Source organism: Empidonax traillii, unplaced genomic scaffold (genome assembly GCF_003031625.1).
Source record: "Empidonax traillii isolate 1590-97213 ecotype Southwest subspecies unplaced genomic scaffold, ASM303162v1 scaffold533:size792476, whole genome shotgun sequence".
NCBI classification, from domain to species: domain Eukaryota; kingdom Metazoa; phylum Chordata; class Aves; order Passeriformes; family Tyrannidae; genus Empidonax; species Empidonax traillii.
In genome coordinates, this window is record NW_020955726.1 from 138,331 (window position 1) to 165,889 (window position 27,559).

The window sequence follows — 27,559 nt, forward strand, 5'->3', positions numbered from 1 at the left end:
GAGAGCTTATCTGCTCCTTTTACATCTTCCTGCTGGCTCTCGTACATCTTTCTTTTCCCCACTGCAAGTGGCTTTTGGTGAATGTCTGCTGTGCTTTAGCTTGGAGATACACATGGAATTTGGCTTCTAGAGTGTAAATCTTAGAGACTAGTTGGTTCTTGAGAACACTGTGTTTGCAAGGTGTTAAATCTTTCTTTGTGAGATAGCCCTGCATCTATGGATAGTGGTAGGTATTTTAATTAGATCCTATGCTTTACATTACTTGTATTACCATAGAGAAAAGCTTTACCTGTGGCCACCAAGTCTTGAGTTCTCTGCCCTTTCCTTGTTTTGCCTTTGGGTATTGATATTTTTTGAGCTTTTTGAGCAAAGCTCAACTCTTTTAGCAAGCAATAGTAGACTGAGTATGTAACTAACTGTACTAGGGAGAAGAAGGGGAGAGAAAGAGAATAGGAAAGGAAAGTTTTTATGGAGAAATAATTATTTTTTACCTAGTCTGCACAGTGGCCTTGAGCTGATTACGAAACAAATTTAATGTTTCTGTGTGTTTGTTATGTTTTGTTTATTTCACTTTCCTCCTTGCAAAGGAATTAAAAAAAAAAAAAAAAAAAAAAAAGTCTGAACTCCTGATCATGAGAAATGGTTCAAAGGGAAAAAAAGAACCTATGTATTTGTGACAGAATTTAATAATTTTCTGTAGAAATTAAAATTTGGAAGTGCATGGACAGGGTACTTCATTGGACTAAAAAAAAACCCCAAACCCCCAAACCAACCCAAAAAAAGCAGCAACAAAAAAACCTGCTGCATAATTTAGTGACTTTTCCTAAAGAGAAGAAAAGCAGATGTTTAATATCCTCCTGTCTTCAGGCTAAGCTAAACTCTTTAGTGACTTATTACACATGAAGCTTTGTGTGAAATTGAAGGACAGAAACTTACTGACTTTAGCAAGCTCCTGAGCCAGCTCTTGGGTGGGAAAAAAGAGAAGCCAGAAACATTTTTTTTTTTTTTTCTTTTCAAATGGTAAACCTTTGTTTATAGTGTAGAAGTGGCCTAAGAAAAACAGACTTTTTGCAGTTATCCAGATGTCTATCCCGAGTTATTTGAGGTGCAGCCTGTGGTTGATACACCCTTGCCAGCAGAAGGTTTGTCTTGCTATAGTATTACAAAACACAGCCCTGCTATCCCAGTACCATATGCCTGTGTTCTACGCCTATACTGACACTGGGGACACTTTGGAGGCTTATCTTATTCCTGACACAGCTGTACTGATGGATGTTTTGTGTAGATTATTTTCTGCCACAAATGTGAATATTATTACTTAGTGGACTTCCAGCAGTCATGGCTCCAGCGAGGTACTTCCCTGACATGTCCTCTATTTCTTCTTTATTGTTCTGGGAAAGGTTCTCTCTGAGTGTTGAGATAGTAGTTAAAAATAATGCTTTACAGGAGCTCTAAAAATGTAATCTTTTTTTTTTTTTTTTTTTGTTGGGTTTTTTTTTTGGGGGGGGGAGGGGGGATTTCTTTGGTTGGATTTTTTTGTTTTGTTTTGTTGGTTTCCGTTTGGGTTTTTTGTTTTTTGTGTTTTTTTTTCTTTTTTTTTTTGGTCAGGAAAGATACAATTTATCTAGTGTTATAGTGTAACAAGTGTTGTAGTGTAACACTAGAACATTAGGGATGGAGCTGGCATGGCTCATTGCTCCTGCTCTGTTCAGACCCCCTCATTACCTACATTCCCAACCGTGGCGTTTTCTGTGGGAATTGGTCTTTAACAATGTCCGCTTTGCTTCGATATTTACAACCTCTTGCTGATCAGTGTATCAAAAGCATTTTCATTTAGAGGATGCATTTCAGGACTTTAATTGAGGAAATCTCTTTGTTTCAAGCCTCTATAATAAACCATTCAAAATGCAGTCTTTGAACGAACTAGGTCACTGTAACGCGTGCACACATAGAGTGATTCTCATCTGCTTAGGGTAGCTGAAACTCAGTTGAGCCATATCCCTGGTGAGCTTGTCCCTGATTTATCCTTCTTGGACTGGCTTGTTCACAGGGAGCTTATGCTGAAAATTCACTGCTGGAGGTCATTCTCCATTCTTGGCATCTCTGGCAGCCTTAAGCTTAAACTGCAGTCTCGTTTTCTATCCAATCAATACCACTCTTATGTCGTTGAGTTTCCATGGTGCCCCCAATCTTCTGTCTACATATTGATGTCTGACAGCAGGAATAGCATTCTGTGTCGCTATATATACTTACTAAACCTGTCAAAACTATTTAGGGTCTGTCGCACTAATTTATATCCATATCCTGATATTATTTGTATCTGCTGAGCTTTGACTGATGGAACTCGGTGCACTAAGGAATCAGCCCCAACAATGCACTCCAGGGATGGCTCAAGGAATGGATGTTTTGAGAAAGGGGAAAAAGACTCTCTTCTAGAGTAGCTGGGGTAGTCTAGAATCCTTTGAAAACAAAAGAATCATTTTAAAAACATCCAAGTCTCAATGGCTCCAAGTTAATGCTTTGGAAATCATTCTTTATTGTGCTGCTCTGAATGCACAGAGGGTCCTCTCTGATGGAGCCATGCAGAGGAAAATAAAAAAAGTAGGCTTTGTCAAGTGTTCAATGTGCATTTGAGGAGAGGTGGGGAAAATTTGAGTCAGTTGTCTTACATCAATTTCTTAGCAGAAGCACTGTGGAAAAATTAAATTAAAGGAGCCAACAATGTCTTCTGTAATGTGGATGTTCTTGTTTTACTGCAATAACTCACAGAACACAATAGTTGTGTAAGAAATGATATGGTGGTGTCTCTGTGGACTGACACAGCAGCAGCTAGCTAGGTGAGAAAAGACATATCTTTTGTGTATTGCTAAATATGAAGGTACTGATTTTTATTATTCATGCCAACAGTAATAGACACTAAAAAAAGATCAATGGATTTTTTTTTTTTTAATTTAAATATGCTTTGCAAACTGTTGGGTTTACATTGAACAGCAGTGGTTATAGCTGAAAAAACTCTTTAATCTCACTACCTTCAACGTGAGATTGATCCAACTCATGAAATAAGAACTGGCAGTCCGTATGGGATTTGCTGGCTAAAATTTTTGTTGTTCTGAGTTACCAGAAGAACTGATTTTGTGATGCCAAGTTCAGCAATACTTTTCAGACACTCTTCAGGTTCCTATAGTCTTTTCACTAGTGAATACTTTCACTCAAAGACTTAAAAAGCCCCATTGCAGGTGGTAGTATTAAAGTTGTTCAGTTTATGTTTTCAGCTACATTTACTTTATCATCATGGAAAGGGTCAGTAGAACTTTACCAAACTAGATGCTCTCTTGGCCAGTATGTCTCACCTTCTTTTATTCCAAGGAGTAGAATCACTGGGCCATTTGAAATATCTGGCTCTACCTTCTGCAGTGGCACCATGATGGTTCTGTTATTTTTTAACTTTTTTAATGTCCTTCCTTGCTTGTATGTGGGAGTGGCTTTGTAAAAACTGTAGATATCTTGCAGACCACTGTAGGCAGTTTCAAGGGAGATGAGAAGGGAGAATATGAATATAATAAAGAGCTGACTATATTACTGATACAGTCAGGGGATTTTTCACCCTCACCATCCCTCTACTCCAAAAAGCCACTGCCCTTCCTTGCCTTCCCAGAATGGCACATTCTGGTTTCAATGCGGATAACCTCTGGAGGTGAGGAATGGAGCTAACTATGTCTGAGGCAAAACCCAGTTCCATTAAGTTAAGAAAAATGTATTAATGTGTTATTTTGGGCCCTAGGAGCACACTGCTCAGTAAGTGCCACTGACTGCATGGTAGCTGCAAGAGAGGGGTAAAGACTTAGAGCAGAAGAGCATTACAGGAGATGGGGACTTTCTGATAAAAATAGTCGCTGAAAATAAATAGTGCTTGGGGCTCCAGTACACTGCCATGTAGTAAACTGCAAAGTTCAATTTTAAACTAGGCCTTTCTCCTTTGAGGCCTGCCAGCACTATTTCAGAGATCATTAAATGTTTCACAAGACTTTTATAAAAATCTTCCTTTCTCATTAGTTTCTACACAGTTGCAGTGTAGCTTGGACCTTGTAAACATCCCCTATTTAGTTGTAGATGATATCACTGTCAAAGCCTGTGGGAAGGGAAGAGAAAGATGAGAAATTCTATAATTTGGCACTGGTCAAAAAGCTAGCTATCAACTTAAATGAAACAGAACTTTTGCCGTCTTTCAAAAATATTTTTTTAGCTACTCCCTATCTATACAAAAGCTCTTCTCTTAGGAGTAAAACCAGACAGAACAACTGGGAGGAAAGAGGAGGCTAGACAGACTTCTTTTCTTCTGCAAGCATCCTTCTACACACCTGGGCTGATGCTCAGTTGTCTGAGGGAGGCTGGTCCAGCTGGCACAGGAAACAGGCACAGGACTAGAGAAACTGGCAACGAGGTGGAGGTAGCCTATTTCTTAGGCTTGAGTGCTAAATTGGTCTTGATCTTCTGAGCCTGTGAAGGCAGATAGATCACTCTGCTGTTGTCTTCACCATCTGACTTTGCTGACTGCATTATCTGTTGCCTTATGCTGCCTTAAAAGATTAGAAAGTCAGAAACCAGATAATTTCCCTGTATGGGTATAAGGGAAAGGAGGAATTCCTTGCACATTGACACAAACAGTAAACATATAGATATTTGTGGAAGCAGAGAATCCCTGCCCAACTGAAGGCAACAGAAAAAACTGAATTAACTTCTCCGATTCAGTTCCAGTGTATATCAGGCACAAAAACCTGTTTTGTTCTTTTTTCTTTTTCTCTTTTCCCCTCAGTGCTGTGTGAACAGTGGCATTAGTTTACAACCAACTAAAAATGATATGACTATTGCATTTAAGGCTTCCTTGTTTTGACTGGATCATTAATAGAACAGATTCATTTATGTGTGTGTTTATTTTTTAGCTCTACTTCTCACACATCATGTATCTTAAAGCGCAAAAGAGTCTTAGTAGTGTAATGCAAATGTATGTACCCATCTGTAGCCAACAACAGAAGGCTCACAGTCTGTAGCATCTTTGCCTCTGTGATAGGAGCATCTAAAATGTGCTTAATACCGAGTGTAAGCATTTGTCATCTCAAAATCTTTGTATTTAAAGATATTTTACAGGTGGTTTGGCCTTTGTGGTTTGTTTTGTTTTGTTTTTTTAAGGTTTACAGCATGTGAGCAACAGTGGAAAGACCGACACTGTCTCAAAAATATCCATTTTAACATTACTGTGATGCCCTTTTAGGCACTTTGTTAGATGGTAAAGGATGGCTCTCTTAAGAAAGGTCTATTGTCTTTGAAAGTCAGATAGGAAGGGACTTAGAAATAGCCTTGCTAGAAAGATGGCATCTCTAATATGGTGATGTCTCTGCAGCGGCACTATGAAGTCATAACTTGCTCTCAGACAACCAAGTTTCTTCCATTTCGATATTGAGACCATTCTCAGCTCACTAGAAATCTTATTCTTCCTGTTGAGAAGAGATTAATATTAAATCAGGCACACATCCTCCAGCAATTACTTAGGCAAAGTTGATGTTTCAGCAAGAGCTTAATCAGAATAAGGATTATAGAATTCACACTAAGATATAGAAAGAATATCCACTCCTTTGTTCTGGTAGCAAATTCTTCCAAATAAGATGAGCTAGAGTGCTAGTAAATTATTGTGAGCCTTCTTTTACTTCTTGCAGTAAAATCTCATTGTTTAATTGAAAGTGCCTTTGGAGTGAAACATCTTTTAGTAAATTAAAGATAAATCAAGAGATTGTTCTGATATTCTGCCTTAATTGCAGTAGGAAAACACTTTGTTCCTTTAGTTTGAATAATAAAATTTACATGTTAAAAGTAGCCGCCCCGCCTCTATACAAAAATAATTTGAACTTGTTCTACCTGGGATGGTTTCACCTGGAAACTCAGTCTTCTATGACAGTGGCTTAGCTTTCCTCCTGATGCTGACAAAAAATCCCTGAGATGCTCTGCTGGCTTCCCAGTAGCTTGTGCCACCAGACTGCCTGGTTGTTTGCTTGGATTACTGCCTTCCCAGAGGTCAGAAAGATGTTTTGCTTTGTGCAAGAGTCACTTGCTTTTATTAGAAGCCTGTCTGGCTGCAGCTGATATGCAGTAAAGACGGACGGGTGGAAAAAATCTACTAGCTTTTGCTTTAAGGCCAACAGATAGGATTTTCAGCAGTGTTCCAAAAGTGCTGCAAGCTTTGATTCAGGAACTTCATGTCATTTCACTTATTAAATCCCCACTTTTCTAAGCTGTCCCTTCAGCCCGTGTTTCTTGTCCGATTTGTGCGTTGTCAGACGCTTTTGCTAATCTCTGTAGTTGATGTTTGCTTAAGTGATTATTTGGCAGAAGCGTTTGAGCGGGCGTGTGTGTGTGATTGCTGTTGGCATGGCAGTTGGTATGATATGGCATTAGCATACTTGTTCTGTGCTGTGGGCCTCCTCCTCTTCTAGGCTTATTTATGCAGCAGAAGGACAAAAAGAACCCCAAACCAAACCAGAAACTCATGGGGCAGCTGGTTATGGTGTGGTGATCCCCTAGCTGGTTTGACCAAAGATCTATAGAGTTCAGAGGAGCCTAAAGGTTGCTTTCATTTTCTTTCTGTTACTAATCCTAAATAGACCATGCACCAGCAGAGGATTTACAAAGAATGCAGGAATTATGGGCTGCCTAAATAGGGGTATCTACATTGAATCGAGTTTTCCCTGTGCTTGCAAAATAGCATGAGAACTGTGGTTATGGGGTGATAAGGTAAAGGCAAACTCCTCTCCCTTCATGTTTGTTTGCTCAAGAACATATCTTTAAATGGGACATGTGTTTTAGTTTGTGTTTTGGAGTCAATAATACTGAGTGGTTATTGGGATTATTGGTCCCTGTGTTTTAAGAGGTGCCATTCTCTTCTTTCCGTCACTTATAATTTGAGACATAGTCTTTGCATGTCTTGTGTGATGTTGGAACATCTTTATGGGTTCTGAGTTACCTCACTGAGAACAGTGGGATTTACATTTTACATTGTAAATGTAAAAGTGCCTGTGAAATCTTTTCTTGATCAGTGCCTTCATTTATAAGTTTAACAAAATTATTGGAAATAAAACTTTCTGACACAGGAGGTGTTCAGGTCCATGCCCTTTGTAAGAAGGTGGGGATGAAATCTCTTGTGATAAGTCTTGTAGCAGTACATTTACCATGGAGCCTTTGACAGCTTCACTTGATATTTTTCTGGAAATCTGTTTAAGCATGAGCTACTCTTGTACTAATTTTTTTTTTTTTTTGGTAGAAATCAAACTAATAGTGAGCTGGGTTTCTCTACCACTTTCTGATGGTCCACATTATTAACTGTACCCTTCCCAGGCAGGGTCTGTTCTGTGCATAACCCTTCAACATAAACATGTCCCTGAATGATTGCTTCATATTGTGAGTTTATCCTGATGAGAGGTAGAGGCTGCCATCTTCCCCCTGGAATCAGCCCTTTTTTTTATCTCTGAGGGAGAAATCTTCTGGGTTTAACATCTGAAATGTTTTGTAAAGTTGGCTGAAATGAGAAACGTAGGAGAGGGGGGAACATTTTCTCTCTCTGTCCATTACTACCTGCAAAATTAGTCATGTTTTCATGATGGAAAGAATCTGAAGTTCAAAAAGGGATGGGAATGTGAGGAAGAGTGTATGAACTTCCTGCTGTTACTCGTGATTTTGATCTATAAAAGTTATTTTGAAGCTGCTTTCAAAAACATTTATAGATGCTTCTAGTATTTTGCAACTGAGTTAACAAACATCCCTTTTACATCTGTTTACAAACATCTATTCTTACTTGGTATTATAATGTGCTACACCGTCCTGGCCTTTCTTTGGCTGCTTCTCTGTGCACAAATACAGCATCTCTGTGCTAATTTTCCCAAAGGGTTGGAACATTTGAGAACAGCTGGAGATTGAATACTTATGCACCAGAAAAGGACTAAGAAATAAAGTTGGTGTGTTATGGCATCTACTGTGTTCATTTAATTGCTATGTACTGCATTTTAGTTTGAATTATTTATTACTATATCTGAAAGTCCTTTAAATAAGAACCCTTCTTTCTTGTGCTAACCACAACTGCAGGTTGAGTGGATATGGCGAGCATGTGTTTTTATAGAGGAAAAAAAGAGATGTGTAGAAACCTTGCCCTGACATTATCCTTTACACACACACACACACCCCCCCCCCCCAAAAGCAAGTGTCTGTTTGGAGAAACTTTTCAAAACTGTAGGGATGTGTGGCAAAAATATGTCAGATAACTTTAGACTTTCCAATTGTGCAACATGTACTATAAATTACAAGTTCATGTCTTTATGCACTGACACTTTCAACATGTGCAACAAGACTCCAATTGTAGTTGGGATTTTACCAACTGAGATTTCTCGAGTAATTGTGGGTGGGAATTTCTTGTCTTATTTAAACTGCAACAAACAAAAAACCCAAAGCAAGAAAAGTCTGTGAAGTGTAAATTATCAGTCTTAAGTCAAGAAAAATTGAGGTTGAAATATTTCACTTAAGGCTTATTGAAATGGAAATTTTTGAGTTACTGAATCCGTGATTTCTGTTCCAGGTCAGTGAAATTCAGTTCAAGTGTGTGTCTGAACACTTGCAGAATTTAATGGGCATTGAGAGAATAGAAACAAGAACTCGAGCCTACATATTAGATAGACACGTTGGCTACAGTAAGGTCTTCATGATGCTCTGTGATGTCCAGCTGGTGCTGTTCATTATGGCATTTTTATGATCATGGTGTCTCACAGAGTGCTAGAGTGTGAAGCAGTGGGGAATGAGGAGCAATTTCTCCAATTTATCCTTTCCTGATCAGTTTAAAATTTTCCTCAAAGCATACGTTTGAAAGTTAGAATATAAGTATGATATTTGTGAACATTTTAAACAATTGTAATAATTAGTTGTTATAAAATTATTTCTACATGATATATTTGTAAACAGTTGTAATAATTCATAATTTTTATTTACAATTAATATTGCTATAACTATAGAGTTGAATAAAAATGGAAGTGTGACTTGATTTTTTTCCCAAAGGCTTGTACTTGTCCTTTTCAGCTGCTTCATGAGACACAGTGTTTTGGATTTTTTTCTTTTTCTTTCTTGATTATATAGGAGAAAAAAAGAAAGAAAAAAGAAAAAAATCTTAAACATCATAACTTCTGTAGGGAAAGACAATTTAGCCTTTGTTCTGTGTTCTTAGCATAGAATAAATGTACTTTTCACTGCCTGATGCAAAGTGTGATTTGTATGAAATGAGAGGGATATTTCTTAAATCTCATTTATATGTATCTTCTATTCCTCCAGGTTTTTTAAAAAAATATTCTAGACCTAAATACTTTTTGGAGTAGCAGAACTTCCAAGCTCCAGCTGCTGATCCCAGGTGAACTCTGGTTTCCTTGCTCAGATCCCTGCATGGTCCCAGTTTTGCTGCCTTGCAAAGCTAAACCATCAAAGGCTGCTAATGTTTCTGTAGCAGAAGCTGTATCAGTCTGTGAATTCAGCCTAGGTTTTTCCAAGACATGGACCACGCTCTGTGAGTAGCGAGTAGCAGTCCACTTGTACAAAATATGACAGTGTGTGGCAGAGCATGGGTCAGGTTTTGTAAAACCAGGCTTAAGTGGACTCCTTAGAACTCTTTGCAAATCGTGTTCATCTTCCTCAGCTTTAAATGTGAATAGACCTTTAAAGGAATGTTCCCCTTAGCAGATGAACCACACCCAAGCTGTTTTGGTTTTGAAGAATGTATTTTCACTACTCTGAATAGCAGAGGTTTCCTTAATCTTAATTTTGAATTCATGTGTCTATGTCCTTATTTTCATAACCTCAGCTTCTCTTTGCTTTAATCTCTCTTCTATTTAAATAGTGCAGTAGGTCACCTTTCATAAATATTACACATTCTCTCATATTTCTCATTTTCAGTGGCCTTTTCCAGCCCCATGCTTGTTCTAAATCACCACAATGTTTCGGTTCTTTATTTCTAAATGTGTTCACAATTCATGTCCTTATTTTAGCAAGCACATTTAGTTGAACTTTACCTCAGCATTCTATAATTATGTTATCATTTCCATAATCAAACATTTTTTTCAGATTACATTTTAAAATGTTAGAAGTGCTGTTCTAAAGTTTTGTCTACTCTGAAGTGACTCTTTTCATTAAGCACAGGGATGTGATAACTTCTGTCTCCAGAACTTTTTTGATGTCTAAAAGTTCATTCAGTGGTCATTGAATTACACTGAATATACATATAGAAACAGATATATATATATTTGCTCCATTAGACTTCAATTAGACTTCAATTTTATTTGATATTTGTGTTGTCTAGTTGCCTGGCTATTTGTGAGGACAAGGACCTCCATACTGTTGACTCATACCATATTATATATTAGCAGCACGTCTTAATGCCTTGCTTTTAAATCTTTCTTTCAGATGCTTCATAAATGCATACCACAACATTGATCCTAGGCTGTACTTTGGGTGCTAAAGCATCCCCCTTTTGTACAAAGAACTGATTATTATTCTTACCCTGGGATTCTCTGCTTTTGGCTAATATTGAAAGAGAGACAGGATCTTACCTCTTATCCTGAGAAGAGAAAGCTCTCCTAACTATTTCAGCCTTTGAAAATCTGAACAATTTACATTTAGCGAAAAATAGCCAGGTTATGTTTTTAAAGTCCTTTTGTAGATTAGTGAAGCATGATTTATCATTTTGAAAAAATCTACTTTTTTTAGACTCTAGTTTGTGGGGCTCCTATTTCAGCCTCGCTGGTTTACACTTGCTTTTAACTGATTTCTCTCAGCTCTGGAAATGCAGTTTAGTGCAATTGAATTTCTCACATAGTTTCTTTTTTAATTTGCTTTATTTTATTTTCCCTAACTCTGTCTGGCAGTTCTGCCTCAAGTTCTTTACTGCTACAACCCTGGAGCACGCATCTCTCATCTCTGTTTCGAAGCAAAGACTGAAGCAGAGGAGCCACTTAACTTCTGTGCAATCTCTTTTTCTGCCCTCACTGGCTTTGTATTCAGGGTAGTCTGCAGGACCCACTGGCTCTTCTGGAGTTCCAGTTATCTGTGTGCTTAAGGAATGCCTTATTACTTGTCACTATGTATTTGCTTCCTTGTTCTTCAGCCTTGCTCTTGGACCTCTTAATTTCCATCTTACATCTCACCTGCCAAAGTTGTTCTCTCCGATTAGTTTCACTTGGGCTGCATTCCATTTTCTTTCTCTTACAGATAATCCGTGAGTGAATAAATTCTTAAACTACATTTGAGAAGTAATTTTTTTTTTCTTTTTTTTTTTTTTTTTTTTCTGAGTGACCAGGAGTACCATCAGTGACTGCACTTTGGCACTCTGTCAGAATGTCTGTGCTCATTCCTGGCACGCTTTTTGGAAGGAAAGCAATCTTCAAGCCAACTGCCACCATGTGAATTGGTTACATGGGCAAGAAATTGTTTATAAAAATTAGCACATTTTCACCTTTTTAGAAAATGGTAATGCCGTCATCATTTGGTCACCAAGTGTTTCACGTTGATCTCCTCTGTTCTGAATTGGAGGCTTGCATATTATCATCCTCAAGATTGGAGTTCAGAATTTGTAGTTGGAAACTCTCCCCTATTGTACCTCCCTGCAAGGAAAACCTGAAAATCAGATTTGTACTTCTGACGTCTTCTTCCTTAGTTGGTATGTGCAAGCACAGCTTGAGACTGTATATTTTTGCCTTTTAGAAGAATCCTCTCTAAGCATTAGCTAAAGACCTGATCTGAAGTATCTGAAGTCTACCGAAGTAACTAAATAGATATGTAAAAATAATTGTATATAGGCTCATTATGATTTAGATAGACTGTATAATTCAAAAATTTTTGTGCTGTTATTGGGTGAAGAAATTTTTTTTTGTTTGGTTTTTTGTTTGTTTGGTTTTTTTGGTTTGATTAACATATGGGCAAACTGTGCTCCAGGAAGTTGTTTGTGATGCTAGAAATGTGTGCTGATTGCACCCATACATATCTACTCTGTCGGCCTGATTCTTTTCAGCTGTGGTAAATGGACTGCTATTTGAAAACAAATGTGTTGTGAGTGTTGGAATATCCTGTGCAAGTTACCCATTTTCCCTTAAGTTGGACTGTGTTCAATTTTTCTAACTTTGTGTTAACTTAGTCTCCATGTATCTCACAGAGAACGATTTTAATATTAACTTCTCATAGCAGCAATTAAACTTCTAAAATATCTTTCATTTAACTTCTAGAATTATTTATATTATTAGCAGAAATTGATGTTTATTCTCCCCTCCCCCTTCATGATTCTTATTGCGGAAAATCGAGACTTAGTAAGTTGAGGTTACAGGTACTTTAAGGTTATTACCTTTTAAGTAATGAATCCCAAAGCAACTCTTTGTTTTTTGAATGGGAGGAATCTTTTGTTCCATCCTTCGCTTTTGGATGGATCCTGCATGCTTGGTGGTGTGGGGAGGGCTGAGTCTGGATGTGTACTGCTGTGCTTGCTGCTCAGCAGAAGGTCAGGAGCATTCCCTTCCCCAGGTTGCATCTCTGTGCACAGATGGAGCGAGGGAGACAGGGGACAGCAGTGTGTTATCACTAGCTGATGTCACAAGCAGTCTCAAGGCATCTCTGTGCATTTTTATTTTTTTTCTATTTTGATGCATGCCAGCATCTTTTTAGCAGAAGCAAATCAACTTATGCAAACATATGCCAAGAGCAGGAAGGGAAGGCTATTTGATCAGGAAGAATAAAATAGGCTTGTCTTTAACAGTTGGTTTTTTTTACTTTTTGCTAGTGGAACAAGATTTATGGTAGTGATTAGTAATCACAAAGGTCACTCAAGCTATTTTAAATTCATATATTTAGAGAAAAACATCTGTAAAGGAGTATATGGAGAGGAAAGAGGCAACTATGAACTGGAGCTAGGCAGAGCCAACACGTTTTTCCTTCTTAGCAAACTAGTGTGTGCAAGTTAGATGCATTGTCACTTGTCAGCTCTGTCTCTCAGTATTTCCGTATAAGCCTGTTAAATGGATTGGGCTGGACTTAAGAAAGAGCTCATTCCTAATCCTGAGGAGCTCAACTGGCTTTTATGTAGGGTGCTGTGCATGGGCACAAGGACTTGGTGTTCCTTGTCATCATGTGAGTCAATAGGTGTGTTACAGGTTTTGCTGTGATGCACATGGCACCAGGAGCAACAGAAGCCAACTGGGCTTGCAGATGACCTCCTGCTTCTAATGATGGTGCTTTTAGAACACTTGTCTAACGTGCCTCTGAGTGTGGCAAATGAAGGTGTGACAATAAGTAGCTTTTATTTAAAGTCAATCATTGTTTAGATGGAATTTGAAGAAAAACGTGCCCAGTTTGAATGACGCTCCACTGTGCACAGGCTTTGGAAATGAAGTAACTTGACCTTTCTTAATAGCACACCCATGTTTCACATCCAGCTGCTATTGCCACTGGACTGAACTGCACAGGGAGAGGATTTGGGGGGGGGGGAGGGAAGAGATTAACTGAATGTGCTGATCAGAGCTCAGTGGAAATGTTTTTGTCATATGACAGGTAGAAACAAAGACTTCCAGCCCCCCGGGACTGGAGTGAGCCTTCACCATGGTACGGTGGGTCTATGGGGTTTGACGGCTCTGTCAACACAGCAATGTCATGTTAGCACACCAATAGTGCAGGTGTACTCTGCTGCCTTGGTGTTCCCCCGGCTCACTTGGGATTCATGATGTTGTCTTACGGTGTGCTTTCCCATATGAGCGGTTTGCAGGCTGCCAGCAGCTTTGGGAGGTCCCAGTGTAACCTGCAATTGATCGCATTCTCCTTCCACCCTATTTGTGTGGTGGAGCAGAAAGCATGCGTGTACACCTTGCAAATCGCAGCAGCAGAGGTCACAAGGTAGTAAAACTCAAAATGATCCAGACAAATTGGACAGTTTCTCTGTGACTGAGAGAATTTTTCACAGAGAAATGAAACACATTGTCCTTTGGGGTTAATAAGATGCACACGCATAAAATTTGGAAATGTTGTATGATAGCAGGAGGAGGTCTGACAGCAGTTTCTATATGCTGACAAGAATGTCTGAGTGTTATCTGTTAACCCAGTCACACCAGGATAGCTGAGCTCTTCTTGTGGTCTGTATGGGTTGCTAACAACTTTGCATAGGGACTAACCTAGTTACTGTGTGCTTTCAGTTATGACATATTTTGGCCCATGAATTTCCACGTGAAAATTAAGTGTAGTGGCTGAAATGTGCTTGACCCCATTTGGTGCTACTTCAGCATCTGCCTCTTTGGAGGCTGGGTTGGTTTGGAGGTAGGAAGGCTCCTAAAGAGGCAGAGACCTCTTGTAGTGTTTGACTTATTGATTCCTGCAACATATGCCATAGCTATCAAGGCAGAGGAAGATGGTGTCCAAGAAAGGATCAAAGAGAATTGTCACCTGAGGACAGAGAACTTCTTTGATGTGCCATGACAAACCTAGGCAGGACATACCGAGAAGCTCCCCGGCCTAACATTCATTGGAAGTGCAGCTGCACTGTCATGCTCTTAGATCATTTTCCCAGGGCCAGGCTTGGGATGGCTGGTGGGGCTGGGATAAAGGGCTCCTACACTGTGGGGTCCAGTAGATGTTGCAGGTAGCAATTAAGAAATGCTAGCAGTATGGTGGTGTGAGTTCAATGACACCAACAGTACCTGCAGTGGCAATGCATCTTTTTTTTCCCTCCTTTTGGTCAGAACACGACTGTGAATACAGAGGAGGTGCTGTAGATTAAGATACATGGAAGACCAGGGCAACAGAAATGAAATGACGCAGTGTGAAAGGCTTTTGCAGAGTTGTGTGTGGGAAGGTTATATTTCACTTGCCTGCAGCCAGCTTGGTGTAGCTAATAGTATTTAATGCTCTGTTATTTGTTTGTTTGGGGTTTCTTTCCTCCCTTTTAAGCAATGTATTTACCGCATAAAGGAAAACAAAATCTTATTCATGTATGTAGTACGTTCCTGGGAACTGGGAGGAGCACAGAGCAGTTTGAAACTGACACAGATTTATTCCTGGCTGAAGAAGTGGTTCCTGAGGTGCTGTGGCCCATTCCTAAGCAGCTGTGTGACTGGACTTCCATGGAATTCTGCCTTTTTGTGTAGTAGTGTCAGTTCAAAAGATTTCAGGATATTTTTAAAAGCTGGTCATAATCTGGGCCTTTTTCTGATTTTTCTTTCTGATCTCTCTTCTATTCTAACTACTTTTAACTTACAGTACCTGAGCCTTGTGGAGAAATCCCCTCACAAATTATCTGGAGCCTTTGGATCTTTTACTGCATACACAGTCCAGGCTTTCTCTTGCTCCTCTTTGGTAAAAAGGAGGAAAAAATCTATTGCTGACATCATATTGGGTTAAAAAGGCAAGAGACGAAATAAATATACATAATGGTCCCTTGGATGTAAGGATAAGTGGGTGTAGAATCAGATTGCAAGGGAGATCAGAGGCAGAGCTCCTTCAAAGACTCTTCCTCAGGCAGGAGCTGGCTGGTCTGATGGCAGAGAGTTTGCAGAATCTTTGAGGAGGTCAGTGTTATGGTGATCCTTAGTAGCCTGGGTGTTAAATAGCATCTCTTTCCCCTTTTCCCAGTCACACGGCTGCATAAGATAAAAGCTCCATCGGACTCCTAGACCCCTTGGATCGGTCTTGCAAAATCCAGTCAGCCATTGTGAGCGGGGTTAATTCACACCGTCACCACAGAAGACAAAATGCATCTTTGAAACAAATGTGGTGGTGGGGGTAAACCCATCAATCATGTGAATACTGCTTTACAGTAATTCACAACTGCAGCTTTTCTCTTAAGCAAGGGCTGGCTGAGTCCGATCAATCCCTTGGCTCTCAAATAGGTCTCAGCAGGCAGTAGCTTGCTCCTTACGGGTTTGTATGTACATGAAAGCCCACTTTATATTAACTCTGTGGAATAGTATTTTTTCCTCTCTCTAAACCCCTTAGCACTAATTCAGTGTAATTATACTCATTGAATACGGTACTGACAGCCCCACTCCTCCCCCTTTCCTGTCAGGATATTGGCCTAAAAATCACTAAATGAGGAAAACCCAAAACAACGATGGGATTCTTTGTTCTGGCCTTCCACATAAGTTTTTATTATTTTAATGTAACCCAATGATCGTACTTTCAAGTCTTTTTTTTAAAGCTGAAGACTGAAAACACATTTTAATCCTTTTTTCTTTTAAAAATTTATGAAGAATTGGACTTTATTCTTTAAGGAAAATGTTAAATATTGCAAAATTCATTACTAACTGAACTGGCATAGTTATTAACAGCCTGAGGCTGCTGAGGACCTCTCTCTACCTTTCTGGAAACAGGGAAAGATGTCAGGAAAAAGCAGGGAGCCTCTTTCCACCTGTTCCTTCCTGTGTCTGTGTCTTAGGCTTGGGTGACATTTTCCCTGTCGTGTTTCAGTGCGGAAAATAATGATGCAGGTAGCTTAGCACAGCATGTTTTAGTCCTTTCTATCTCTCCATATATGAACAAAATATATGGTGGGAAATAGCTGGAAAGCAGTGATTAAAAAGGATTTTAGGGGGTCACATTGGCAGATGAGCTTTGAATGTAGTGCTGTGGAAAAATGCCTAAAACCATAGGCATATGCATGAGAGGTCTAGACTAGGGCAATGATGGTGATGACAGAGATAACAGGATAAGGCATCCTCTGTTCATACCAACATTTTCAAAATGTGAAAAAATTAAAAAGAGAAATGGAAAAACTCTCCAACAAACTAATGTCTGGAGAAAGTTTGCTCTGTGGCTTAAAGAGCTTAGTCTGCCTGACAAACTCAAGAAGAACAGATAACCACATTATAAATATCTTCTAGGGAAGAAAAACAGCAAGTACTGAAGGCCTCTATAACTCACCGGGAAAAGCCATGATAAGAAAAATTCAATTACAAACTAATTTACTATTTTACAGTGTTGATGGTGGGAGGCTGGATGATAATTTCACAAAAGCTTTCATAGTAGGTAGTGAATCCCTCATCTTACAGAGTGTAAATGGCAAATGTGGAGCTGTGGATACAAGAAGATTGGAACGAGGAACTAGCTTGGGGCTCTTGCATAAAGACATCCATTTTGTCTTGACAGAAGAGTTTTTCTCAGGTTTTCAGAGGTGAAATATGGGCAGGTCAGTGAAGCAGAAGCCTGTGTTTTAAAAGATAGTAAATGTATCCTGCTTTAACAAGTCATTGAGTTCCCTTTTTAACTGTAATATGCATATACTGCGGTTTAGGTGCCAATTTGCTTCCTACAAGGACTGTAACGTTGCAAGTCACACCTCTTGTGTTGCTCTTTATCGTATGAAATTGTAACTCAGCTCCTGCAAACCTACTTGAATAGAGTCAAACATCGTGTGAAAAACAAAGTGAATGGAGAAACATGTATTATAGAAATTAAAAGGTACCTGCTGGGAGGTCATTTTACTATCAAAGTACAGAGTAGCTTAACCTATTCTTTCTAGGCATATGGTGTTTTTTGCTGATGTTCTTTTGTCTGTTTTCTTTCTCTATCTGCTTTTTCTCCTGCTGACCTTGCCTTTGTGGAATGCTAGCTAAAAGTGTGTGCTTTCCTTTCCAATCAGGAAATATTTTTCTTGATAGCAGACAGGCAGGACAGAGCCCTTATTCCAGAAACCCAGATCCTCTAGCACAAAAGGTCTTCATCTAAGCATTATCTCATGGTTTTCATGTTTCACCTGTATAAAACCTCTTAGAAAAGTGACTCTGAATGAAGAAAAGCATGCATTTTTGAGATAGGTAAACTGTGTTTGCATGGGGTGGAGGAAGATGTCAGCTTTATAGGCTTCCTTTGCTCATGCGAGCACCTTTATGCTTTTGTAGTTGTGTGGATAAGCCAGTTCAGTTTCCAGAATCAAGAAAAATGCTGATTTTCCCCTCATTAAGAAGAATGAAGCTTAGCACTTTTGAACTCTAGTTCAATTTGAGCACTGGCTATGGTTATAATAAATTGCTGGCTTTATTTAAGAAGATTCTGAAACATCAAATATCAAACAGGATCTTCCCAAATGGGAAAAACTTGTTTGCTTCTCTCTCTGACAATATGGAACTGTGCCACAATGTACATTTCCTTAAATTGAGTTTTCATGTGTGATACAACTTGAGTGGAGAGGACAGGGGGCAAAAAGCAGAAGTTGTAAGCCTATGATGTGGAAACTGGTTATAGACTGTGTCAATTCCCCAGTCTTATAGCAGCCTCTGTTCTCTCTTTCCCCTGCTTTGTTTTACACAAAGATCATTCTTCCCCAGTGACCATTAGGACCCATTACCTTTTGATTTGTCTCTGTGATTAATGTTGCTTATTTTGATGATTGTGTTGATGTTGTGGAACCATCTGGTGATTCAACTTCAAAAGGCTGAAGCTCTAGGCTGAAACATTTGTATAGAATTGCCAGGATTGGGTCAACCTAGCTTCTGTGGAGCACAGGGAAAGTAATTCCAGATTTCTACAGCCAATATCTATTCTCTAGCTTTATCCAGGTAGCTTCTCCTATTTCTACAGGAAGTGTTTTCAACTAGTTCTGTTATTTAGGCCAGGGCATCTTAATTTTGAACAGTTTTCTGTGAGTAGTTACCTAGACAGCAAACTTCTGAGCACAAGAGACAACTTAGTTTAAACAGCACAGATGATGTTACCAGAGCAGATAGCAACAGATAAGCAGGCAGCTTGATGAGATTAGAAGGGCAGCAGTAGATACCACAAACAGAGGCATATACATTGTGAGCTATTCTGATTAGCTCCTAATCCTTAAACAGACTTTACTGAACTCTGCCTGGTTGAATTGTTCTTTCTTGGGACACTATTTTTTGATTTGTGTTGCTGACACAGAAGATCCATCCATGCTACCTTTTGGGTGACTGGGAGCTGCCAAGGCTGAGAGTTCAACCCTAGAGCACACTGAATTGGGGAACAGCAGCCAGGAGCTGGTGCTCTTGCTGAACAGATGGTGACCCAGAAAGCTGTCTGCTCAGCATTAAGTGCTTAATGACATGCAGGTGTCCTTCATGTTTGGCACACTAAAGTTTTTAAATTTACTGTAGGAAGTTTCTTTGAAGACCAAATGAGGCTTCCCACCTCTGTGGAGCCATTTGTGGCACAATTTATTGCTACCAAAATCTGTCTGTTTATGTAAAACAGAAGTGCAGCACAGAGCTGACCTGAACTGACCTACAGCGGGAATTAAACATGGATCAATCAGAAACATCTTCATTCAAGACAATCCAAGGCCTTAGCCTGAGGCCACGAGAGAGTACCATTTAGAGGATAACTCCTCACTAAAATATTGCTTTTACCTGTTCTTAACACTAACACAACTTTTATTGTACCACAGCTGTGTGGTTGCTCTGCCTGTGTGGTATAGCATCATCCTATTAATTTCTGTCATTCCCTGGATAAACAGTAATTTTTCTATAACTAGCAAAACCTTTCCTTAGTGATCTCTTTCTATTTTGCAAGCCAGCTTTGAAGAGGCAAAGCTCCAGGTCCATGGAGGTGGGAGAGAAGAAGAGGTCTGCAGGTCAGAGGCGAGGGGAGGATAAGACAAGGTGTTGAGGATATGAGGAGCATCACTGTAGGGTTTTTCAGTGCCTTTCCTTTTCCTCCCTGCTGTGTTGCAGTGCTCTCCTTTCTATTCTCATTCTATGAACCTGCTGGCTTTTCCACATTAGCAGAACGGCTTCTTATGAAGGACAACACACAGAGAGGTAGCAGTGATTCTGCTTCGTGCCTTCAGTGCTGGCATCCTTCTGCAGTGAAATATGCTTCCCTAGATTTAAAAGGTGATACCTGTGGTCTTAGCAAGCCTTTGGGTGTTTGGAGGGATTGATTCCCCAATGACAGGGAAGGAGCAACAAGGTAAAACCCCCATTTCAGTAGTAGGCATTCTGCAGGTGAAAAGGAGTAGCATCTCTGCCTATTTCCATTTTTGATAACTGTGAAAGAGAGATTTAGGAGCAATGGAGAATGTCAGCTTTAGTTTCAGTTAATTTGTATACAAGTTGCCAATTCCATTTTTCTTTTTTTTTTTTTTTTTTTTTCAAAAGGCTTTGTGAATATACTGGGTCTCTCTTACTGTGACTGACAGGCTCTATACAGTCCATATACTGACGTGAATGTTTCTGCTTGTGTGCCTGAATTTCCCTCCCAGAGGAATCCTCAGGGTAGCTCAGGCCAGAGCTAGTGTTTGAGCCACCATGGAGGGAAACATAGATTAACAAAAGATGAAGCTTAAGTGTGAGCTCTGGGTCTGAGCTCACTGGTCAGCAGAGGTGCTAGTGCCACTCCCAGGAAGCTTGGCTTGGCATCTAGTTCACTGAATTAACAAAGAACAAATGTTTAATGATTCCTGCCTCTTGGGTGATACCTTTTCACTAGAATACTAGAAAGAGGAATGAGATTGTGGCAAAGGGATTGGAGGAATGAAAGAGAATCATGCCTGATTAGCTTTTGGAAGGAGGAAAAAGAATCTCACGGTTCAGAATGGTAATCACTCTGCAAGGGGCAACTATCTCCTGGAGTTATCACTTAATCCCTAGGTAGGCTCTTTTCTGAGTCATATTTAATGGGTAAGCTTTAGACTGGTCTTCAGTGAAAAGGAGAACTGCATTATCATTTCTCTGTCAGGATAAGGCTAGAACGCAGTCTTAGGCAAGAATTTGCCTCTTAGTGAGATTTACCCTTTACAGCTTTTCTCCCATACCAACCCCCAAGGGCCCTGCTGGCATCTGCCTGATTTTTGGCATGCTTGAGATGAATTTTGACTGGTTATTCTGGAAAGTCATCAATTATATAAATATCCTTGTATAATCTATGACACTCTCATCTAATACCTTTGCAAAATATTCTGGGTTTAGGGAATCACTTGTCCCTGCTTCTTGCCTTCCTTCTGTCCTGCTTATCTCTTTTTCAAGTGGCGCAGGCACATAATCTCTTTGGAGCTCCTGCATTTCAGACTTTCTTTTCTGCCCTTCTCCTTTTTTTCTGTCACCAGCATCAGCAGGCTCCCTCGTCTCTGCGGGACAGTGTGCAGTAGCACATTTTCCTTCATCTGATGTTGGGATACATGGTGTCATTTAGCTTTTTTTTTTAGTTATTACAATTTTATGTGCATCTGTTTCAGATAATCTGAAAAAGAGCTCTTTGCAGTTGTAGTTAAATTGCAAGAAATGGGGAAATTAGGGGAACACACCAGAAAACTGGTGTTATGTCTGCGTGAACAAGCCATTGTCTCTTAAGTGCTTTAATCCCTAGTGCTAAAAAATGCCTTGGTATTTGGTTGATATCAGGTATCAAGACAAATCAAGCCATGTGATGCAGAGGTGATGGGGAGGAAAGGCAGGTGTATGCATTGAGAGAAAAATGCCTCCAAAATAGGAAATTTGGTGAAGGGAATTTCAACACTACAAACACAGTTTTGTTTCTAATTATGTTTTTTTCTTTCAATAAGTTATCCATCCTTCCGACTTTCACTGAAATTTCTTTTCAGGCATTTCTTCCTTCTCTCCTGAAGTTTCTATGTTCTCTTGGTAGTCTGACAAGAAATTTTATCTCAGTGGCTGAGGAAACCACCCCTACTCCCCAAATAAGCAACCTTCTTGGTGGAATCTGCAGCTTTTGCAAGTGAACTATGTTCCCTCACACCTCCTGTGCTTTTCTTTTTCAAATCACATAACTTCCTGCATGAGGTAACCTTTTCTATCTCAGTCTGTCTCTCTCCCTTGCTTGCTCTGCCTCTGGCTTGCTCTCTGGGTCCCTTGCTCAGTGATGAATGAGTTTCATTCATCTTTCTTTTGGGGGCTCTGTGAAAAGCTTTAGAGTTTGCCTGCTCCCATTTTTTCGCTCAGCTATTCATTTCCATGGCAATGGAGAAAGGAGGGGGGTGGCAGAGTGGGTGGCAGCAGGGCCAGAGGTCAAGAGTGGCCACTTTCTGAATTAAAGCTTTGAATTCCATTAAAGGTGACACGTTGTAACCTGGAGTAACTCTCCAAGAACTTGGCTGTCAAAGTCATCAAAGCAAAGGGAAAGGGAGGCCAGAGAAAGAGAGAGATCAGAGGAGGAGGAGGAACTCAAGAGCTTGGAGCTGCTGTCAGGATTACATCTGGTGACTTAATATAGGGTTAGTTCATTTGTGTTGCTATACAGTGAGGCCATGCTCTGAAATCTGCATGTGGATGGGGCGTGTGAGGTAGAGAGGATTCCCTTTATCCTTTGATCAACAAATGTAATCTTCTGATTAAGTAAACAACCCTTCTCCTCTGAGAAATGGGAGGGGGAAATTGACTATAGATAAGTATCCCAGCTCCATCGTCATTTCATTAGGTTATTTTTCAATTCCTTTCACAGAGGTGCCAGTAGGACTCAGCCAACAAAGATGAGGGATGTTTCCTTGGCATCGTACAAATAGTTATGGAGTGAAAGTCTGTGTCCCAGAAGACAGCATATGAAGTAGAGCAAAGTGTATCAAGCTGTTTCCAAACTTTAGGTGTTTTAAAAACATTAATTTTGGAAACATACCAATTCCTATATTAAAGACAAAAAGCAAACAACAAAACCCCAAACCCAAAATAAAACCTGCTGACTTTTGACATTTGCAGGTGTTTTTTCTCTGAAAGTTGATTACGTGGGGGAGGAATTGGAAGAAGACACTAGGACCTCGTGCCTTACATGTTATATTCTGAATTCACATCCCCTCTTTAAATAGAGGTCTGATCATAGTGGTAATTGGGGTCTGTGTTGAGAGTCACCCTTTTCACTTGCTTGACCTGATGAGCACGTGGTTTTCTGTTAGCTTCTAAGTGTGAGATCTTACTTCTGATACTATTGAGTTTCAGGGCTTGTTATCCCTCCGTCTCCAAGGTTATCCAGTTCTTTTAGGATGACCTGAACCTAATGTGAGTTAGCAGGAAAGCCTGCTAATTTCATAGTGTATAAAATTTATCATCCTTGATCTCGTGTTTTCTGTATGAAATGAAAATTAAACTCCCTGTGGAGCTTGCTTTTAAACCTTGCCACAACATTATGTATGTAAGGTTGCTAAATCTGCCTAGATCCCAGACTGAAAAATATTGTTCTTGCCAGTCCCAAGCATGCCGCCATCAAAAACTGTGCTGTGTGCCCAGCAACCAAGATTTATAAAAGTCTCTCTTAATCATATATGATATGAAGCCTTCAGCAATCAGATCAGGTTGGGATGTTTGGAAAGACTCCGTTCCTTCTCACTCAGGGTTCTTGACATTTCTTAGCAAGATTTTTCTTACAATTATGGTTCCTCTGTCATTTTGCCATTCACTAGCATCCCTGTGCTTCCCTGTGGCCCTGTAACAAATAGCTTAACCTGTTCTAGGTGGAGGAAGATTCTGGGGTTTTATTTGGTTAGAAAAGTGTATCTTTTATTGCTAGAGGCCGTAAGGTTTTTTTATTGAAAGTAAACTGTGACTCTTGCCTGTGTTTTGCAGTTGTATTTTTATATTATTATACATTCTTACATAAAAAAATCCAGAATATTGTAAAATAATTAATCCTTTATTGTCAGATTGTGTATTTTCATGGTATTTTATTCACTGATGTGTGGTATATGAAACAGCAGTAGCCAGTAATTCACCTAGTAACATAATATATTGGTTTTTATTCTTTGTCATTTCTTCACTTGTTTAAAAAACAATAAGGAGGAACTCAAAGTAAAAGGAACAATGGATTTTTCAGACCAATTTGCACAAATTCTGCACCTTTGTGATGGAGTAAAAGTAAGAATTGATGCTGTATATAGTGACTACAGAAGTTAAAAGTGAGGAATAATATGCTAATAAAAGTTATTAGTTATTAGCAAAGTTGCACATTCATGTGCACTTTTTTTGTTAGTTTGTTTGCTTCTTTGGGGCTTTGCAGCTGGAGAAGATAGGGAAGGAATAGTTTGAGTTGCCAGAAATGCCCTAAACTGACAAGCAAAGGAGGAACAGAGACTCATATTACTGAATGAACAAGACTTCTCTCAGTCAAATGTAACTCTAGAGATGTTAAAAGTCCTCTAATTAGGCAGAGAATCAGCTGTAATATGTATTATTCCAAGCTAAGGGAGAGACTGCTGAGAGAAAGAGCTCTAACTTTGGAGACATGCTGCAGCTAATAAAGGCAACTAAACCAGCCTGGGAAAGGATCAAAACTGTAATAGAACTGCTGGTTCAGAGGTATGCAAACTCGGGCCGAAGGGACCTCAGAAATAGGGCAGAGACAAAGTGAATGGAGAATAAAGGAATCGTGGGTCTTTTTACATGAGAGGTAGAAGGAAGCAGTGCAGGGACTGAGAGTGGAGAGTTTCTTTGTTAATAAGGAAGATATTGGCCTACTTTAGCACACTGTTTGGCAGCACACAAATAGGAGGGGAGCTGCTGACATGTTTGTAATGATGGCATTTGATGGGAGATCTCCCTCTATCTGCAGGATGCTGTTTGAAGCAGCATTATCTCAAAGAAAGGGTACTGGGAACTGCCCCTAGAGCAGCACTTGTATCAAGTATAATGACCAGCAAACCAGGACCATTCTCTTTTTTCCTTTTAAGAGGTGTGTTTCCTTTTCTAATCTGCTTTTGTTGGTGAGATGCTTGTTTGAAACAAATCTGCTCCAGCAGGACTTTCAGTTCTGTTATTCCTCTCTTCCACTCACCTGAAACAAAATAAACAAGAAGTTAGGCAGTGGAGAGGAAGCATAGAGATTTGATTTGATCCAGAGACTTGATTTATCCGTTCCTCTATTCTTTATCCTACTTTTCCACACACTCTTCCCTTTGTGTGACATTCTCATAGTTTCACCCTCAAGGCTTTTGCTTTGCTTACTCTTATTACATTTCTTTTCATTGTCGTATTTACGTTCTTCCCCTCTCTGTAGCAAACCCACTTGATAATGTTGGCTCTTGCCTTAAAAAGCTAGTGCTAAGAGTTATCAGGAAGCTGACCTCGTTAATCTGTGTGTTACCTGAGGAGTGAGAGTTAATCTGTGTGTTACCTGAGGAGTGAGAGTACACTGTCTTGCAGAGGCTGTAATAGGATTGATTGGGTAAAGCACAAGCAGTTTCATTTCCTCTGTCAAGATATTTTGAGCATTAAAATGCAGAAATACAGCATTTTGTAAGCTGTAATAATTATGCCTTCCATTTAGAGATGTATCTTGCTGAAGAACAGCCATGACGAACCCAGGAGTTTTGCCTCCCTTACTAGTTGAATGTTGACTGTAAAACCTGCACACAGTAGCACAGAGGCTACACAGAGTTGTGGGTGCTCCCGGACTCGGAGAAGCAAAACTCCACACCACAATAAGGGGATTTGACTAATCACTGAGTGTCTAGCCCTTGCAAAAAGCCAGGCTTGCTTGTGATGTCAAGTCTAAATAAGGTCTGTGGGGTTCTTCCTGACTGAGCACTGGCACAGGTTGCCCAGGGAGGTGTGAAAGTCTACATCTTTGGAGATAACAAAAGACATCTGGACGTGGTCCTGCACAACTGGCTCAAGGTGGTCCTGCATGAGCAGGGGGATTGGACAAGATGAATCCCAGAGGTCCCTTTCAACCTCAACCATTCTGTGATTTCTATACAGACTAGTGCTGTGATTATTGGGCAATTGTCTTGTTCAGGCCTCTACTTCATTCCTGTCTTTCTGCTGGTCAGTTTGTATGTTACAGAATAGCTGTGTATGTTAATAGAGGTGAGGAGAAGGGCATGCACTATGAGTTATGTTAAAAGAGAAAGGGACAAGAGGTACTAAACTAGCCTGTTACTTGTAGGAACTAAGGACAGAAATACTGCCATTTCAGGCATTGTCTCAGTCACGTGCAGAGACCGATGTCCTGATGAAGTTTTGTGTCTGAAGGAAGGATGTTCTTATTCCTTCAAAGAGATTCAGTTGCTCTGTAAGACAGCCTGGAGTTGAGGGTAAATTAGTCCTATGCTGTGTTCTACACCAAAGTAACACTTAAGACTACAGTGCTTTCTAGGCATCCTATATGTCTTCTTTGGTCATGTGGCAGGGAAGAAAAAGTAGCCAGGGGTTAACTTTGTTGGGAAGCCATCTAAATCAGAATTGTCTTTGCTTCAGAGGAAAGTCCAAATCTCTATATATGCAGAGGAATAGTTGGATGTTTTGTGCAGTCTGGGTGCTGTGAAGAAGTCCTGATCACATGAAGTGTTTAAATACAGCTTTCCTGAAACCCACGTGAATGAATTGCTGCTAGGAAAACTGGTAGGAGTATCCTGAGAATGGGCTGCTGTTAACTGGGCACTGGAATGGTTTGAAGTCCTGGGATAGTTTTTCTCCTTCCTGTACCCAGTCTGCAGGTTTTTTCACTGAGGGTTGTGCTTTTTTTTTTTTTTTTTTTTTTAGGTTATTTCTGGGTCAGTAAAGAGGAAGATGTAATCCTTGAACCTTGTGAGGCAGTTACCTTAATCATCCAAACTTCTTCTGGCAGAAAGCTGATTACAAGTCTATCCTATGGCAGGGTGGAGGAAATACGGTGGCCTAGATCATAAATCTAGAAATAGGTGTTGGAAATCCCACTCTTGTGACGTAGAACTTCCATCATCAAATCCCTGACAGCCTTTGACTTATGTAAATGTTTATATGAGAGGGCATCAAATTACTCTGATCTCCTAGTGGTTGAAATCTAACATCTACCTGTAACTGTTTTCAGTTAAATTCTGTAGGGTTTAGTAGTAAAAGCTATTAAGTTTTATGTTTCCATCCTTTGAAATCTTACAGGATGCCTTTTGTTTAAAATCTAGACCCTAGAAAATTCCAGCATAATTAAGCTGTCATCACCTTTGCTTCAGAAAAGAATCTTTCAAAGTATTTATTTTTCTCCATTTTCTTCCCTGAGTTTCTAAAAATGTCAGGACACAAAATAGTCCTGTCTCTAGTGCTCCCAGGTGAGCTACTGCCTCAGTTCCTGTGTCCTCAGCCCAGTTGGCTGGGCTGAGTTTCATATTCAGATATTTTTCTGTATTAGCCTTCCTCCTCAATTCACAGCCTGCTTGTCCCTGTGTCTCCTGGCCCATTACATTCCTGATCATCATCTTCTTCCAAGTCCTTTCTTCTACCATCTGTTTTAGGCCTTTGCCATCTGTGACACAGTCCTCTACCCTGAAAGGTTGCAGAGTCTTTTCCTTGAGTGACAGAGTTGGGACTAATTGTTTCTATGTTCAGTTTTTGTGCCATCTCTGTCAGTTTTTAAAAACTTTCTCTCAAAACATATATATGCAATATCTGTGAATGTAGAGCCTTATTTTTTACTTTTATTTTTTTCCCCCTTAGGAACCTCTTAGTAGTAGAGAGTCACAGTTCTGTCTTTTGTGTGCTGTTTGGATGAGCTCATTCCCTTGGGTTGGCTGTATCATAGACCCTGCATGTGGGTGAAGCAAGGGCCCCGTGGCTCTTTGTCTCCTACAAATGTCTGCAGTAAT

The 27,559-nt window shown here is 39.8% G+C and overlaps 1 protein-coding gene across 2 annotated transcripts in view; it reads left to right on the top strand.

The window, feature by feature from the left end:
- The window catches only part of PTN (pleiotrophin), a 77,373-nt gene that overhangs the window by 1,208 nt on the left and 48,606 nt on the right, over positions 1–27,559 (top strand). The window contains exon 1 of one of the 2 annotated variants that reach the window (XM_027897207.1): positions 23,320–23,338. The exons of the other annotated variant lie outside the window; for it this stretch is intronic. The gene's annotated coding sequence lies outside the window, so the exon portion shown is untranslated. Of the gene's footprint in view, positions 1–23,319; positions 23,339–27,559 lie in introns of those variants that run through there. 2 annotated transcript variants of the gene reach the window in all.